Raw genomic sequence first — 16,730 nt, 5'->3', positions numbered from 1 at the left:
CTAGTAGTCCTGAGTTGTTAGGAAGCCGTTGCCTCTTTGCTTTCGGTTCTATACCGGCACTGCTAGTCTCGGCACCGGTCTCAGTCTCAGCGCCGGTCTCGATGCCGGTCTCAGTTTCAACGAACGTCTCAGTCTCAGCGCCGGTCTCGATGTCAGTCTCAATCTCCGATGTGACAGGTGGACCCACCAACATCAACTCCTGATCGTCGGCTTCCCTCAAAAATTCTTCTGCCGCCAGGTAGATGTTGTCGCAGTTACCAGAACCATGTCCTTCATCGTTGCTAGCCATGTTTCCTATGATTAAATCTAGTCAATTAATTCTAGACCTAATAAAATGAATAATGACATAAAAAGGCCTATGCTTTGCAGGGACGTTGACTCCTTACCGGTGCAGCGAATCCCGGGGACTCGATATGTCCTAGTTTGTAGCACAAGTCATGTCGAAATTCACAGAAAATTTTTGCATGACTTTTGCTAAAAAGTGGACAAATCGAGAACCTGAAATTTGCTGGAATGGAAATGAATAAACATTCTGGCAAAACATAGGCCACTAGGCTTCATTCCCTGGAAACAACAAAGCCACTTGGGCACAATCGAAACATGTGCAAACACAATTGAGGAATTTGCATATATGCTGACTACTTCAAATTTGCATGTCCTAGCGTTTGACACTTCAAGAAAATCTACACAAATCTCATGCTCTCTCAAACTCAATTCAAAAACCAAATATAGATTATATTTAGTTAACTACTGAACTAAACTTTACTCTAAACTAAACCCTACTGCCCTAATTAACATCTAGTTAAATAAACTCAATTCAAGAACTAAACCCTACTGAACTAATTAACATCTACATTGTCTACTACTTAACATCTACTATTACCCTAACTAAAAAACATCTACTATTAACCATACTACCCTTGTTAACTAGTACCATCGCTACTACTATTTTACATCTACTACTACTCAAAATCATTATGTATGAACCCTAGTACTAATTAACATCTACTACTACTGCTAATTAACATGGCAGAGGAAGAAAAAGCAGAGAGAGCGGGGTGGGGGAGGGGTGGGGGGCTTACAGAGAGGGGAGAGACGGTGGCAAGGAGGTGCTCGGCGACGGAGGTAGGGGCGGCGAGGGCGGGCTCGGGATCGGGAGGCGGCAGTCCTGGGCGGGCTCGGGGGAGGTGAGGTCGAGGGCGGTGGCAGTGAGGTCGAGGGCGGCGACGATGAGGTCGAGGAAGGCCCGAGAGGCGGCGGCGGTGAGGATGGGTGGCCTCAGGCGGCGACGGTGAGGATGAACGCGGCATCAACGCCGGCAGGAGAAGGAGGCAAAGTGGGGGCAACGACGAAGTGGGGGAAACGGCGGCGAAGTGGGGCGCGGGATTTGGGGGAGAAGTGGTGGCCAGGGGAAACTGTTTTTGGGTTAAGTCAAAAATAATGGTAGCGCGTTAGAGAAAACGCGCTATAGCTAAGTTAGCTATAGCGCGTTTTAGCAAACGTGCTACTACTATCCCTTCATCCTTTTTCACTTTTTCGTTTATTTTTCTTTAGATTTTATATTTTTCGTTTCTCCTTTTTCTATTTCTTTCATTTTGATTTACTTTTCTATTTGTTTTCCATTTTATTTTATTTTCGTTAGCAGTAGCGCTTTACACATAAACACGCTGCTATAAGAATATTAGCGGTAGCGCGGTTTTTGAAAGATCGCTACTACTATGTGTAGCCCATCGACTTAGTGGTTGAAATTTTAGTAGTAGCGAGTTTTCAGAGAGACGCGCTACTGATATATATGCATCTGCAGCGAGCTTATTTTGCACGCGCTACTGCTGTATAGCAGTAGCGGGCTTTTTTAACAAGCGCTACTACTAAAGTTATGTGTATAATGTTTTCCCTAGTAGTGAAGGAGCCAACCCAAGGGGAAGATCACATTGCCAATGACATTTGGCAGGGAATTAAACTACAGAACAAAAAAAGGTATGGAATTCTTGGCCGCCCGACTTTGGCTAAGTTTATATGGCAGCATCTCCCTATTCCTATAACACGTTAAAGATGCTAGGACCAATGGGGGTCATCTCCATTAATTCAGGTAAGAAGGATGCAGTCATATGTGCCGACAAGCTCTATACAAACATGGTTGCAGGCTTGCAGTAGAGACCGCCAGGGCAGTAGCTCCCACTAAGAAAAAGAAAGACAAGAAACCTGGTAAGACATCTGACAAGAATTCCCAGAATCGCACCTCCTCGGAGTGCTGCACACCCGTTGAAGACTTGCCGGAGAGCTCTACCAGTAAGAAGTCTAAAGCCACCTCACGAGTACCAAAGAAGGTGTCGGCAAGGAAAGATGACATTGGCGGTACTTTCACCATCAGTGCCACCCTTGATAGTAAATAGGAAAGTGTGTTCATTGCCTCCCTACCAGCAAATGTTGATGTGTTTGCATGGCAACCATCTGACATCCCCAGCGTTCCGAGGGAGGTAATGAGCACCACCTTGCTATCTGTCCCCATGCTCAGCCCATCAAACAGAAGGTCAAAAGGCAAGCTTTGGAATTGCCACAATTCATTGCTAAAGAAATCAAGAAGCTTCAAGTAGCAGGTCTGATCAGAGGTGTACTACATCCAACTTGGCTATCAAACCCAGTTGTAGTGCGTAAGGCAAATGGAAAGTGGAGACTTTGTACTGACTACATTGATCTTAACAAAGCATGTCCGAAGGATCCTTTACCTTTGTTGTGCATTGATCAAATTGTAGACTCTACTGTCGGCTGTGACATACACTCCTTCCTTGATACATACTCTGGATACAACTAAATATTCATGGCTAAGAAAGATGAGGAGAAAACCACATTCATTACTCCGTGTGACACATATTGCTTTGTGCATATGCCTTTAGGATTAAAGAGTGCTGGTTCAATATTCGCAAGGTTAGTCCAGATTGGTTTCAGACCGCAACTGCAAAGAAATGTGGAAGCGTATATAGATGATATAGTGGTCAAAACCAAGGACAAATCAACCCTCATCCAACACTTAGAATAAACATTTGCAAACTTGTGCAAAATCAATATGAAGCTCAACCCTGAGAAGTGTGTGTTTGGTATTTCATCTGGCAAACATCTCGGGTTCTTTGTATCTCAACATGGAATTGAAGCAAATCTCTACAAGATCAGATCAATTGAGTAGATTCAAGCACTTAAAACCGTCAAGGATAAGCGATGTCTTGCCGGTTGTGTTGCTGCCTTGAGTGGGTTCATTTCAAGGTCTGCTGATCACGCCCTACCGTTTTTCAAGATATTGAAAAGGCAAGGCCAGTGAAATGGACTCTGGAAGCGGAGGCTACGCTGTAGGATTTGAAAAGATACCTGTCTTCCGCGCTAACACTAGTTACGCCTAAACCATAGGAACCATTGTTGATATACATAGCGGCAACAAACTAAGTGGTCAGCGTTGCGCTAGTGACACAGAGGGAAGCTAATGACGAGGGAGCAACATTGACAAGCCTGTCTCACAACAAGCCAGAATGCTCTCTAGCAAGGTACGATGATGGCAGATCAGAAACATCACATGCATATGAAATCAATCAATAGATAGTACCGAAGAAGAAGATGGCGTAGTGACGAGTGTACTTTGTTAGTTCCCTTCTGCAGGGGGCTAGGTCAAGGTACTCAGGTGTGCAGAAGTTAATTTTCGGCCTTCTCATGGCCTCAAGAAAGTTGTGCCACCACTTTCAAGCACACGAGATCACCGTTGTAACTCGTTTTCCGTTGCAACGCATTCTGAGAAATCCATATGCAACTGGCAGGATAGTAGAGTGGGAATTGGAGTTGTTGAGTTTTGCACTCAAGTTTGAGAGCACTTCAACTATTCAAAGCAGAGCCTTGGCAGACTTCATCATAGAATGGACACCAACACAAGATGAAGAAATTCAAGAATCAACTCTCCCCGGCAAAGAAACAGCAAAAGAATGGATCATGTACTTTGAAGGTGCCTTCTCGCTGCAAGGTGCATGTGCTAGAGTGCCACTTGTCAGCCCACCGAAGAGCACCTCAAGTATGTGATTCAAATGCACTTTGACAGGGAGAAGGCAACCACAACACTTCATAGTATGAAGGGCTCCTTTTCGGCCTTAGGATCACAATGGAGTTGGGAATCAGAAAGATGATCATCCATGGAGATTCGCAGCTTGTAGTGAAGCAGGTAAATAAATATTACCAGAGCCCGCTAATGGAAGAATATGTGGAAGAAGTGAGGAAATTGGAGGAACACTTTGACAGATTGCAAAGAGAGCACATCCCCCGTGCAAAAAATAGAATTGCTGATCATCTGTCAAAGTGTGCCACTCAAAAGCTCCATGTGGAACCAGGAACTTTTGTGCTCCATTTGAATCAACCATCAGTCACTCCATCAATGCATGTATTTTTTGGTAGATCTCCCAAAAGCCGTCGGCAAGAATGTTGCTGGGAACAACCAGGCGGATGATAGTGAGCAGAGACTACATGTGGAACCATAGGTTCTTGCCGCTGAAGCAAGCGCTCCTACGGCTGAACAGATGCATTTAGTCCTTGTTGTAGAGCCGCAAGCTCTGTCATGGGCACAACACATAGTTCATTGCCTTCAAATAGGAGAACTTCCCGATGAGCAAGAAGAAGCTGAGAAACTAGCCCATCAGTCAAGTATGTATCAGTTTGTGGATAACATTCTGCACAGAAAGAGACCAAACCGTGTGAAATTGAAGTGCAATTATCGAGAAGATGGACTAAGGTTGTTGGCAGAGATACAAGGAAGCATATTTGGCTCTCACATAGTATCAACAACACTTTTTGGCAAGGCTTTCCAGCAAGGCTTCTATTGACCCACTACTCTCCAGGATGCAACTGAGCTACTAACCAAGTGCGAAGGATGCCAGATCCATTCAAACAATATTCATCAGCCAGCCCAAGCTCTCCAAACAATCCCTCTCTCCTGGCATTTTTCGCTCTGGGGGCTCAATATCTTGGGGCCCTTTCCCCATGCACCCAGGGGTTTGAGTTCTTGTACGTTGTCATCGACAAGTTCATAAAGTGGCCTGAAGTAGAGCTAGTGAGGAAGGTCATAGCACAATCAGCCATCAAGTTCTTCAAAGGACTACTTTGTCGTTTCAGGGTTCCTAATAGAATCATCATCGCCAACGGCACCTAGTTCACGAGCCGCACCTTCATATGGTACATCCAAGACCTTGGAAGCAATATTTGTTATTGTCGGCGTTCTAGGAACGGGGGTCCCCAGACTTGCCTGCCTGCGGCCTGCGGCGTGGCTCAAAGGGGGCCCAGCACGACCCATCTTCATCAACACAAGCTCAAGACCCTCGCGAGGGGCCAAGCCTCGCGGGGCGGACGACAAGGAGCTTCCTCGGGCACGGCCTCGTCAGGCTGGCTCACGAGGAGGCGGAGAGTTCAAGGCGGGGTACCTCGCGAGGTGCCCATGACGCAAGCCATGATGACCAAGGGCGCCGGACGGGCGCCAGCCGCGCACTGTCCTTCTTTCCTCTTTGGTGCAAGGGGAGCAAGCGCAGGCGAGAGCATCAAGCAAAGGCATCCATTTTGGTGCAACAAGACCAAGACCAGTCCAACGGCAGGATGGAGGTCACTGTGGAGCCCAATACGGCGTCACCACCAGAGCCTTTGACAGGCGAGGACCAACTTTAGTCAGGATAAGTGTACTAGATGTTCCCCTTCAAATTGGCCAATTGTTGACGCCCTTCCCGCTCAATATTTGGGAAGAGGCCCAGGGCCTTCGCCTATAAATAGGGCTAGCCACCCACAGGGTAGAGATATCTGGATAGGAAGCTGGAGATAAGATAGGCATCTAGAATCAACCCTTCCAAAGGGACAGCACCACCACAAGAACAGACCCTCGCGAGGCCGTTCTTCCTTGTATTGTTCATCATCATCCCAAGAGGCAATCCACCACACCACACACTACAGTAGGGTATTACACTACAATGGTGGCCTGAACCAGTATAAACCCTATGTCCCTTGTGTTGTTCTTCTCGTAGTTTATATCTTAGCGATTCGGTGAGGAACAGGTAGGTAGAAGGCGAAACCTCCATGCGCACCCCAGTGTTCGAACCTCAAGGGTCTGCCAGAACCCGAAATCCGACATTTGGCGCGCCAGGTAGGGGGTGCGTCGGAATTCGCCTTCCGTCGCCCTGCTCTTCTCCGACCGTCGCGCCCATGGCTGACGCTTGTCGGGCTGCTCGCGCCGCTCGAGTCGCCCGGACGGCTCCCGTCGGCGCGCGCCCTCGTCGCTCCCCGTCGCCCGCCGTCAACACCGCCACCGGCCCGGCGGGGAGCGAGCAACGAGTATCGCCCCTGCATCCCTCTGTGGCCTCTTGTGAAAAGCCGCGCAACCTCTTCCTCGCCCGCCATGCCGCTCCGGCTTACCCGGTCATCGCGGCCCTCTTGGGCGGCTCGCAGGCGCCGCCCTCCAGTCACCATGTCAAGCTGTTCATCCGCTAGGTCGGCGCCACCTCCGCGCGGCAGGGAGCTTCCCGGGACTGGCCGGAGCCCCAGGCCAGGCTAGCCTTCAGTTTGGAAGACCACCCCTCCAACTCGGCCTGCTAGGGTGCGATCCCGATGTTGTGCACCCCCACCATCTGCCAGGTGGCTGTCACCAGGACCCTCATCGACGGTGGCGCGGGCCTCAACGTGCTTTCAGTCGAAACTTTCGACCTCCTCCGCATACCCCGGGAGCGGCTGCGGCCGAGCCAGCCCTTCATGGGCATCGGGGGCGGGGCATCCATCTCCTTGGGACAGATCCGGCTCCCAGTGACCTTCGGCACCTATGACAATTTCCGCACGGAGCTGGTCGATTTCGACATCGCCCTCATCGGCCTCCCCTACAATGCCATCCTCGGCTACCCAGCGCTGGCCCAATTCATGGCCGCGACTCACCCGGCATACAACCTCATGAAGATGCCCGGGAGCAGCGGAGTCCTCACCGTGCCTGGGGACACCGGGGACGCGCTGCGAGCGCTCCAGCTCGCCTTCAAGACGGCGGCGTCAGCACATCCCGCCAACGCGGGGGCCCCAGAGTTCAAGGGGGCTACACTAGCCAAGAAGAGACAATTGTTCACCCAAGACAAGGCGGAGACCAAGCAGATACTCGTCGATGAGGACGGGTCCACCAGCGCCACTTTCACCATAGGCGCCCACCTCAAGCCCGAGTAGGAGGAAGCCCTAGTCAAGTTCCTGCGTGCAAACAAGAAGGTGTTCGCTTGGGAGCCCGATCAGCTGGCAGGGATCCCACGGGGCGTGATCGAGCACCACCTCAACGTGTGCCCCAACATGCGCCCCGTAAAGCAGAAAGCAAGGCGGCAGTCCACTGAAAAGCAGGCCTTCATCATCCAGGAGACCCGCAAGCTAGAAGCCGCGGGGGTCATTCACGAGGTTCGATATCCAGATTGGCTGGCAACCCTGTGGTGGTACCAAAGAAGGGAGGGAAGGAACGCATGTGTGTCAACTTCACCAACCTCAACAAAGCATGCCCGCAAGATCCTTTCCCGCTCCCACGCATCGATCAAATCGTCGAATCCACCGCTGAGTGTGACCTATTATGCTTCTTGGACGCCTTCTCCGGGTATCATCAGATCAAGATGGCGGTGGAAGACATGGAGAAGACGGCCTTCCTGACCCCGTGTGGGGTATACTGCTATACATGCATGCCCTTCGGACTGCGCAACGCGGGGGCAACCTTTCAGCGGCTCATGCACATCACCTTGGGCCCGCAACTCGGGGAGAACATGGAGGCGTACGTCGACGACATTGTGGAAAAGTCTCGTGAGGCCAAGACCCTGATACAAGACCTGGAGGAAACCTTTGCAAGCCTCAACGCAGTAAGCCTGAGGCTCAAGCCGGAGAAGTGTGTGTTTGGAGTCCCCTCAGGCAAGCTCTTGGGTTTCCTCGTATCCCACCGAGGCATCGAGGCCAACCCAGAGAAGGTCAAGGCGGTCGAGGACATGAGCCCGCCAAAGACCCTCAGAGAGATGCAGAAGCTCACTGGGCGCGTGACTGCACTGGGGCGCTTCATCTCCAGGTTGGGGGAGCGGGCGCTGCCTTTCTTCTAGTTGATGAAGAAAAAGGGGCCCTTTGAATGGACTGAAGAGGCCGACAAGGCATTCCAAGACCTCAAGAGATACCTGACCAGCCCACCGGTGATGGTGGCCCCTCGCCCACAAGAGCCCTTGGTACTCTACCTCGCCGCCACTCCCTACTCAGCCAGCGCGGCCCTGGTGGCGGTTAGGGAGGAGCGTCGGACCAAGGTTGCGGCAGCTGCCCGCGCCAAGGCAAAACAGGACCAAAAAGGACTCACAGAGATCACCACCACGATTGAGGAAGATCAGCCGCCGCAGGGGGACGCACCAGGAGCGGGAAAGTCCCTTCCCCCAGGCAACCAGCTTTTGGATGCTCCGCCGCCTCAGGAGGCACCACGGTTTCCGGAGGACGCCACCAGCACCGATGCTCCAAGCCTCGTCGAGCGCCCGGTGTACTTCGTCAGCACGGTGTTGCGAGATGCGAGGGCATGGTACCCCATGCCTCAGAAACTTCTCCTCGTGCTACTGGTGGCCTCGCGCAAGTTGCGACACTACTTTCAGGGTCACCCTATGAAGGTTGTCTCCGCGTACCCCTTGGAAAGAGTGCTCCGGAGCCCTAACTCAACCGGAAGGGTCGCCGAGTGGAACATTGAGCTGCAAGCATTTCAGCTCGAATTCAGCACGACCCGAGTCATCAAGGGGGCCGCGTTGGCAGATTTTGTGGCAGATTGGACAAAGGTGCCGGGCCTAAAGGCTAGTGAGGATCGATCCCTCTCCCCGGGAAGTGAGGCGCCGGACGGTTGGATCATGTACTTCGACGGGGCGTTCTCCAGGCACGGCGCGGGGGCTGGCGCGGTACTTATATCTCCTACCCAAGACAAGCTCTACTACGCCGTGCAGCTCTGTTTCCAACACGAAGAAAAGGTCTCCAACAATATAGCAGAATATGAAGGCCTGATAGCGGGCCTGAAGGCCACGGACGCCCTCGGAGTAAAGCGCCTTACCATCAAAGGTGATTCACAACTCCTCGTCAACTTCTCCAACAAAGTATACGAGTCAAGGGATGAGCACATGGAAGCCTACCTTGCGGAGGTCCGCAGGATGGAGAAGCAGTTCTGGGGGCTGGAGTTACAGCACGTGCCCCGCGGCAGCAATCAGGAGGCCGACGACATCGCCAAACGAGCGTCCAGGCGGCTGCCTCAGGAGCCTGGCATCTTCGAGGAGCGGTGTCACAGCCCTAGAATATTGTTTGTAAATAGTTGCATCTTCATCCAGGCATCATATTTAAATTTCTGAAACATGAATTGAGGATTGTTGAAGCCTCAAAACTTTAATTAAAAGCAGGGCAAAAGAACCCTGGAAAATGCATTCAATGATTCCAAAATGGCCTTAACTAATGTTGGTTATATTTTGGCCAGGGTTTTACACCAAACCAAAAATAATGAACATTTTTGAGGAATATTTTGAGCATTGAATTTAAATCATATTCTATTTGAATTTGGAATTATATTCCTAATATATAATGAATATATTTTCAAATGACCTGAGATATTTTTTGTATTTGTGAAAAAGTCCATTAAGTGACTTAAAATATCCAGGGGAGTTTTGGCACTGTTTTCAAATTTGTTTGAATTTGAATTCAGTGGCAATTAAATAAAAAAACAAAACAGAACAGAAATAAAAACAAAAAAGAACAGAAACTTACCTGGACTCACCTGGCGCTCACCGAAGCCACCTGGACGGCCCAACACTTCCGGCCCAGCCCGCCACCGCTACTCCCCCCCCCCCTGTCGTCTTCCTCTGCCAGTAGGCAGAGGCGAGGCGTGGCGCGCGCCCGAGAGCTCCGGCCACCTCCTGCTTACCTGCTCGCCGCTGGAGGCACCCGAGGGAGCCACGCACTCCCCCTCGCCCCCTGCACCTCTCCTCTCTCCCCCTGGACCCCATCCCCTCCTCTGCTCCCCTCTCGCGCACACCACCGAGCGGAGCTCGCCGTCATCGTTGCTGTACCCGTGGCCACCGGCCACCCCTAGCCTCGCCGATGCGCCCAGGAGCTCCGCCTCGACCCCCTCTTCCTCCCCACCGATCCACGGCCCTCCGGAAGCCCTGCATCGCCGCCAACGCGCCGTCTTCAACCTCCGGATCCGACGGCCCCCTCCGGTCAATTTGCGGCCTCAGCGCGTCCCCGGCTACACCAAGTTGCTCCCCTTCACCGCTGTGAGCTCCTCTTCATTCTCCCCCTCTCCCCACCATCGATTGCATCCCCTAGTCGTTGCTTCTGTGATGGCCGAGAGCTCGCTGCCGCCGCCGTTAAGCTCGCCGTTGCTAGCGACCCCCGCTGACCATGAAGAGCACCTGGACGAGTTCGAAACGTCCCGCAGATGCTTCCCAACCACCTAGCTTGTTCATTTGCAAGCTGCAGCCCCGCGCCACTCGAACCCGTAGCTCCGGTCGCCGCCGTCGACCCCGGCCTCCTTGTGCCCAGCTGCGTGCGCCCCTAGACGCGCGGGAGCACGGGCTCCCTCCTGGTGCCCTCAGGGTGCCCAACCGCAGCCTGTAGCGCCGCCTCGACCAACTCCGGCGAGTTCCCGCCGCTGCTGTGGTCGCCGGCGTCACCTGCTGACGTGGCGCCGGTTAATTAGTGCTAATAACCCCGCTAAACACCCCCAAAGCCACTGCCATGTGGGCCCCTGCGCTTAATTAGGTTAATATAATTATTCTGTTAAATTAGTGTTAGTGCCGTGGACCCCACGTGTCAGCTTTGACTCTGGCCCAGTCATCGTTGACCGGTTGCACCTGTCATTCACTCAATCCAGACCTGAGACACTGACCAGTGGGCCCCACTGGTCAGGTTTGACCGGACCAGCCCAGTTGACTCTGCTGACGTCACAGTGACGTGGTGCTGACGCCATAAATCATTTTCTGGAATTATTTTAATTCTAAATATTCAGGAAATTCCAGAAAATGCCTAAAACTTCTAAAATTCATAGAAATTCAACCGTAACTCCAAATTAAATAATTTATATATGAAAAATTATCAGAAAAATTCAAGAAATCCATCTGTACCATTTTCATGCATGTTTGAACAATGTTTGTCCTCTGTTTTGGACAAAACAAATAAAGGGCATTTAAATAATCATATATGGAGTTGGAAATTGAATCATGTGTTCAAACCAACTTCATTTAAATCATAGCTAGATGCACTAGCCCGAAACACATTCATATTGCCATGTCATAGCATGCATCATATTGTGCATTGCATTGATCGTGTTTCTTCTGTGTTTGCCGGTGTTGTTCCCCCTCGGTAGACGTTGTACCGACGATGTGATCGTTGACACTGATGAAGACTCAATGTTATCTTCAGAAGTGCCAGGCAAGCAAAACCCCCTTGTTCATTCCGAAACAATCCCACTCTCTCGCTCCTGCTCTCTTTTACTGCATTAGGACAACAACGATTCATCTGTTACTTGCTGCGGTAGCTGAACCCCTTTATCCTTTGCATGACCTGTCATTCCACAGTAAATAGATGAAACCCACTAGCATGAGTAGGAGTTGTTTGAGCCCTGATGTGCCTACTCATTCATGCTTGTTTGTCATGCCTGCTACTGCTTAGAGTTGAGTCAGGTCTGATTCATCGAGGATGAATCAGAGGTGTGAGAATATGTCCTACTGTGTGTGAGCTAAGTGTGTGAACACGATTTGGTAAAGGTAACGGTGAGAGGCCATGTAGGAGTACATGGTGGGTTGTCTCATTGAAACCGTCCTTAGGAACTGAGTTCTGTGTTTGTGATCCATGATTCAGCTACTACCATGCATTGGGCCCTGAAATATGACCCCGCTCGACTTCTTATTCACCCTTGTCCTCTGTCTAGGAGTTGCAAGTAGTTTCTGGTGTTTGTAGTATGCTGGAGGCCGTGGACAACGCTGACCGTAGGGGTGGGCTGTGATGCGGTAGGCACGTGGCCGGGTATACCGGGCGCCCGTTTGGTGTCACGAAACCCTGTTCACATCGTTTGGGGCTGTGAGCGAAACTCCGGCCGGATCTCCTCATGGATGGAACCCGAATAGGCGATAAACCTGGACTAGAGACTTGAGTGTTTAGGTAGGTCGTGGTCTACACCCACGTCGGCTTTTGCTTGAAGTCTGCCGAGCACATGTCGTGTGCAGACGCTAAGTGGTGGAAACATGTATGAAGAAGTACACCCCTGCAGGGTTAACATCATCTATTCGAATAGCCGTGTCCGCGGTAAAGGACTTCTGGGTTGCTTATATCAGTTCATAGACAAGTGAAAGTGGATACTCTAAAATACGCAAGATAAGCGTGAGTGCTATGGATGGCGTTCTCGTAGGGAGACGGGAGTGGATCCATAGTGGTGTATTGATATGGTGAATATGTGGACTCGTGTGCGCCACCTCAAAAAGAGTTACTTGCAGTCGTAGTTTAGGATAGCCACCGAGTCAAAGCTGGCTTGCTGCAGTTAAACCCCACCATCCCCTTGTTGATAATGATGCATATGTAGTTAGATCTGATGTAAGTCTTGCTGGGTACATTTGTACTCACGTTTGCTTAATTTATGTTTTGCAGAGAGACCTCTGTCTCGCTAGTTGTTCCACGCGGACTTCGACGTTTAGCTTGTTACCTCAGCTACGATCTTGTGCCCTCGGCAGGATCTGATAGATAGTCAGGCTTCTCAGCCTTCTCCATTTATAGATGTCTGTACTCAGACATGATAGCTTCCGCTTGTGCTTTGACTTGTATGCTCTGATTGTTGGGTCATGAGACCCATGTTTGTAATATCTCGCTCATCGGAGCCTATTGAATAAATTACTTGAGTCGTAGAGTCATGTTGTGATGCCATGTTGTATTTGCACATATCGAGCATATTGTGTGTATGTTATTGAAATGCTTGGTATGTGTGGGATCTGACCATCTAGTTGTTTACCTTTAGTAGCCTCTCTTACGGGGAAATGTCTCCTAGTGTTCCACCGAGCCATGGTAGCTTGCTACTGCTTCGGAACACTTAGGCTGGCCGGCATGTGTCCTTCTTCGTTCCTGTGTCTGTCCCTTTGGGGAAATGTCACGCATTGAGTACCGGAGCCCTGTTAGTCCGCTACAGCCCGGTTTACCGGAGTCCTGCTAGCCCAGTGCTACAGCCCGGACCCACTTGCTGATGACCGACACGTTCGATGCTGGGTCATGGATGCCTGTCCCTGTAATCTGTGCCACTTTGGGTTTACGACTAGTCATGTCAGCCCGGGCTCTTTATCATATGTATGCTAGCGACATCATCATATACGTGAGCCAAAAGGCGCAAACGGTCCCGGAGAAAGGTAAGGCGACACCCGTGGAATACCGTGCGTGAGGCCGCAAAGTGATATGAGGTGTACATGCTAGATCAATGTGGCATTGAGTCGGGGTCCTGACAGCGTTGGTATCAGAGCTTGACTGCCTGTAGGATTACCAAGCCAAACTGGTCGAAGTTGAGTCTAGAAATTCTTTAGTTATATAAGGGAATTGATTGTGGGATGGAACATAAGGCTCTTTTTACTCCTTACACCTTATGCCTTCTGATCTGAGTCATCATCTTCTCTTCTACGGGGATTAAGAACTAGGCTATCTCTTCTTTCTATCAGGATCACGTGTTACTAATCCGTAGACTTATAAGATTTTTTGACTTAAGCCTCTGTTCAGTTTTTACTGCTTCCGTATGTTAATTGTTGATCTCGAAACCGTGATATTGTGCTTATGAGTGGTTATGCCACCATTTTTGTGAATGTCTCAAATCTTTTCTGAGCATTTACAGCCGTTATGCTGTCCGAGTCATTCTAGGTTTCTAAATAGTCTGATGCATTTGCAAAATCCTTTCCCTCTGGTTTCGATGTTCCTTTATGCCAGCTCAATCACACTAATTGTTGAGTTGAGGTATTCTATTGCCTTGACATTTATGTTGGAGTTACTATTATGACCCTAGGTATTTAGGGAGTCACCTAGTAATCTAGCAACGTTTTGTGTTCCCAGTGTGAGATTCTGGCCTTTATTCTCGAAAGCATTCCGTGATGCTACTTAGTAGTAGGTATTCTATTCCTGGGTTTTGAACCCGAGATTCACTCTACTTACTTCATGTTGATAGTGTTGCTAGTTCCTTTAGGATATTAGTAACTTTGTGATAGTCCTCGAGGTTCGTGGTATATCCTTCTTCCAATTACCATGAACCATTCTTGGCAGGAGTTCTTCTGAACCAAAAGATGACAACAAGAGTGCTCTTGATGAGTTCTCCATTATATATTGTGGCTCTGCCAGTTCTACCTTTCTGCATGGATTGTCCGGAAGAAATATGTTGAATTCGTTCGACGTGCTAAACCATGCATCCACAACTCAGAAAATCGTGTGTTCCTTTGAGTTGTCCCTCTTTAGTTGTCTACTGACCTTCGTCTACCAATTGATAGTCAAGAGTATGCGTGCGCTCGTTTATCAATGCCTATTACTCTTGTGGTCCGTCAAGCCATTCTATCGCAGAATGACTAGGAGAAACAAACTCCAGTACCTCTTCCATATCCAGGATTGGGTCAAAGAAGTTGTGCTCCGCAGATCAAATTGCTAATCCAGCTTTTGTTCTGTTCTACCTTGGAGTATTACCTTATTTTATATCGAGATTGTTATAGGAATTGCACACCATCCTATGAACTCTTGGTACAGTGATACTTCTTGCCATCATTGTTCATTCCTCGGATCCTGTGTTATTGTAACCAGAATGCCGACAAATGAATTATGGTGTATGAAGTCAATACTGCTAGCAACTCTATTGCTTGGTAGTTAAATGGACGATAACCTCATTCTTAGCGTGTTGATTGTTGAATCGTCACCCTAAGACTGATTGTGCTACATAGTCCCTATTTTTGGTGCACTCCTCGACCAATGAGTTAGGAATTATTTCAAGTCCTCACTCATTTGATCATGTCGTCTTGCCCTCAAAGGCAAGATTGTTCTCAAGTTTAGTAACATACCGGTGGTTCGTGATTTTCTGAATATCTTCTCGGAAGTATCACCAGGTCGTCACCTGACCGTTATGTTGAGCTCATGATCAAGTTGGTTTCTTGTGAACCACCCTTCTCCAAGAATCTGTGTTGGATATCCCTGAGCTAGTTGGTTAAGCTAGACAACAACTTGGAAAGTTGGAAGATAAAAGCTTGCCTGACTTAGTTCGTTCCAAAGGGATATTCTTGTGTAGTATGTGTTGACGAAAGATGATATCTTCATCGATTGGTCCCTGTGATCAGTTGCTGGACCTATCATTTTTATCTAACCTTTGATTTGGGTGTGGGCTATCCTCAAATCAAATCAGTACCAACGATGCTCGTAATGTTGTCTTACTCGTGGCTGTCCCTCGAGCATACACCGTTATATCTTTTGGTCTGTCCAATACTATCACCTTGTTCACATGATGGTGGAAGTCCAGTGATATGGAAATTCCGATGAGTTGCTGTTGAGCCATCAGCAGCATTTTGTCTCCCCCATGATTCATGTTGAACATCAACCTAGTGTTGGAAACTTTGTAAGCAATGCCTTCATGTTCCGTTCATGAAGCCTATGCTTGGATGGAAGAAGTGACTTCCTCTAATTCATGTGCATTTGGTGTAAGTTGCCGTCATGAATTGAGAAAGGTTTGTTTCGTTTCCTCTGGAATCGTCCCAAGTCAGTCATGCATGTGCAAAGTATACTATGGTTTGGTAGATCAATTACCTCCACTCCATATGTATTCCGTAGCACCCCAAGCCACTAATTGATTTGTTCAAGGAGAGGGAGTTCCTTCATAAGAGCTAATCCGGACTTATGAAAGAACTTCGATATCCTCAATGATGGTTCCCTACCAGAACTCGGTAGTGTTTTATTGTAAGACTACCCTGTGATCATGTTTGCCTGGAACATCGTGTTCACACGTGCGTAGCAGAACCAGCTCATGTTTTGGAGCTTACTATCGTAGTTCATTCCCGAGAATCTCGCAACGTCTTCTCGTCGATTTGTGTTGCAAAATTTCGTTTTTCTTCCTAGACTCGATGAGTCTGGAATATCCTGACACCAACCAGATCTGAATCTCAGGCAGATATGATGGTTTGGAACATTTCCCAAGAACTATAATATCGGTCCCTCAAAAACCGGTAAAGTGGATGTCGTGGCCAACACACCCCGTCGGGAGACCTAATATTGTAGTATCTTGACTGGAGAAGTTGGCCACCTCCCCATAGGGATTTCGTAGGATTTACTCCCTAGTTGCCCTATGGATTTTTGAGATCCCGAAGTCCGACCTTTTACTTGATGTTCTAGATATCAAACCATATCTATGGGTGGATTACGCTAGCACATCAAGGAGAATATTAGAAGCGGAGTGCTAAGTGTCTCTCGGTCGATCATCCAGATTTTGTTTCCTTGGCCTCGCTAAGGTGAAATCTGAGAAAGTGTTATCTTCCTTTGCATCTGCATCATCCATCATCATTCACCATGGTAGTATGATGTGTTGCCAGGATCCTTGACACGGATGTTGGTAAAACCCTGATGAATATGGAAATGCTCAAGTTCTTGAGAGCACGCACAAGCGCTACGTGTTACCATCGGCTCTAACTGGATTCCTCTCAGTTTCCTCGGCAATGCTATGACCTTTTCAAACA

This window comes from Triticum dicoccoides, chromosome 3B, assembly GCF_002162155.2.
Source record: "Triticum dicoccoides isolate Atlit2015 ecotype Zavitan chromosome 3B, WEW_v2.0, whole genome shotgun sequence".
Classification (NCBI taxonomy): domain Eukaryota; kingdom Viridiplantae; phylum Streptophyta; class Magnoliopsida; order Poales; family Poaceae; genus Triticum; species Triticum dicoccoides.
The sequence above is the reverse complement of the archived record's forward strand: the minus strand, read 5'-3'. Positions refer to the sequence as shown.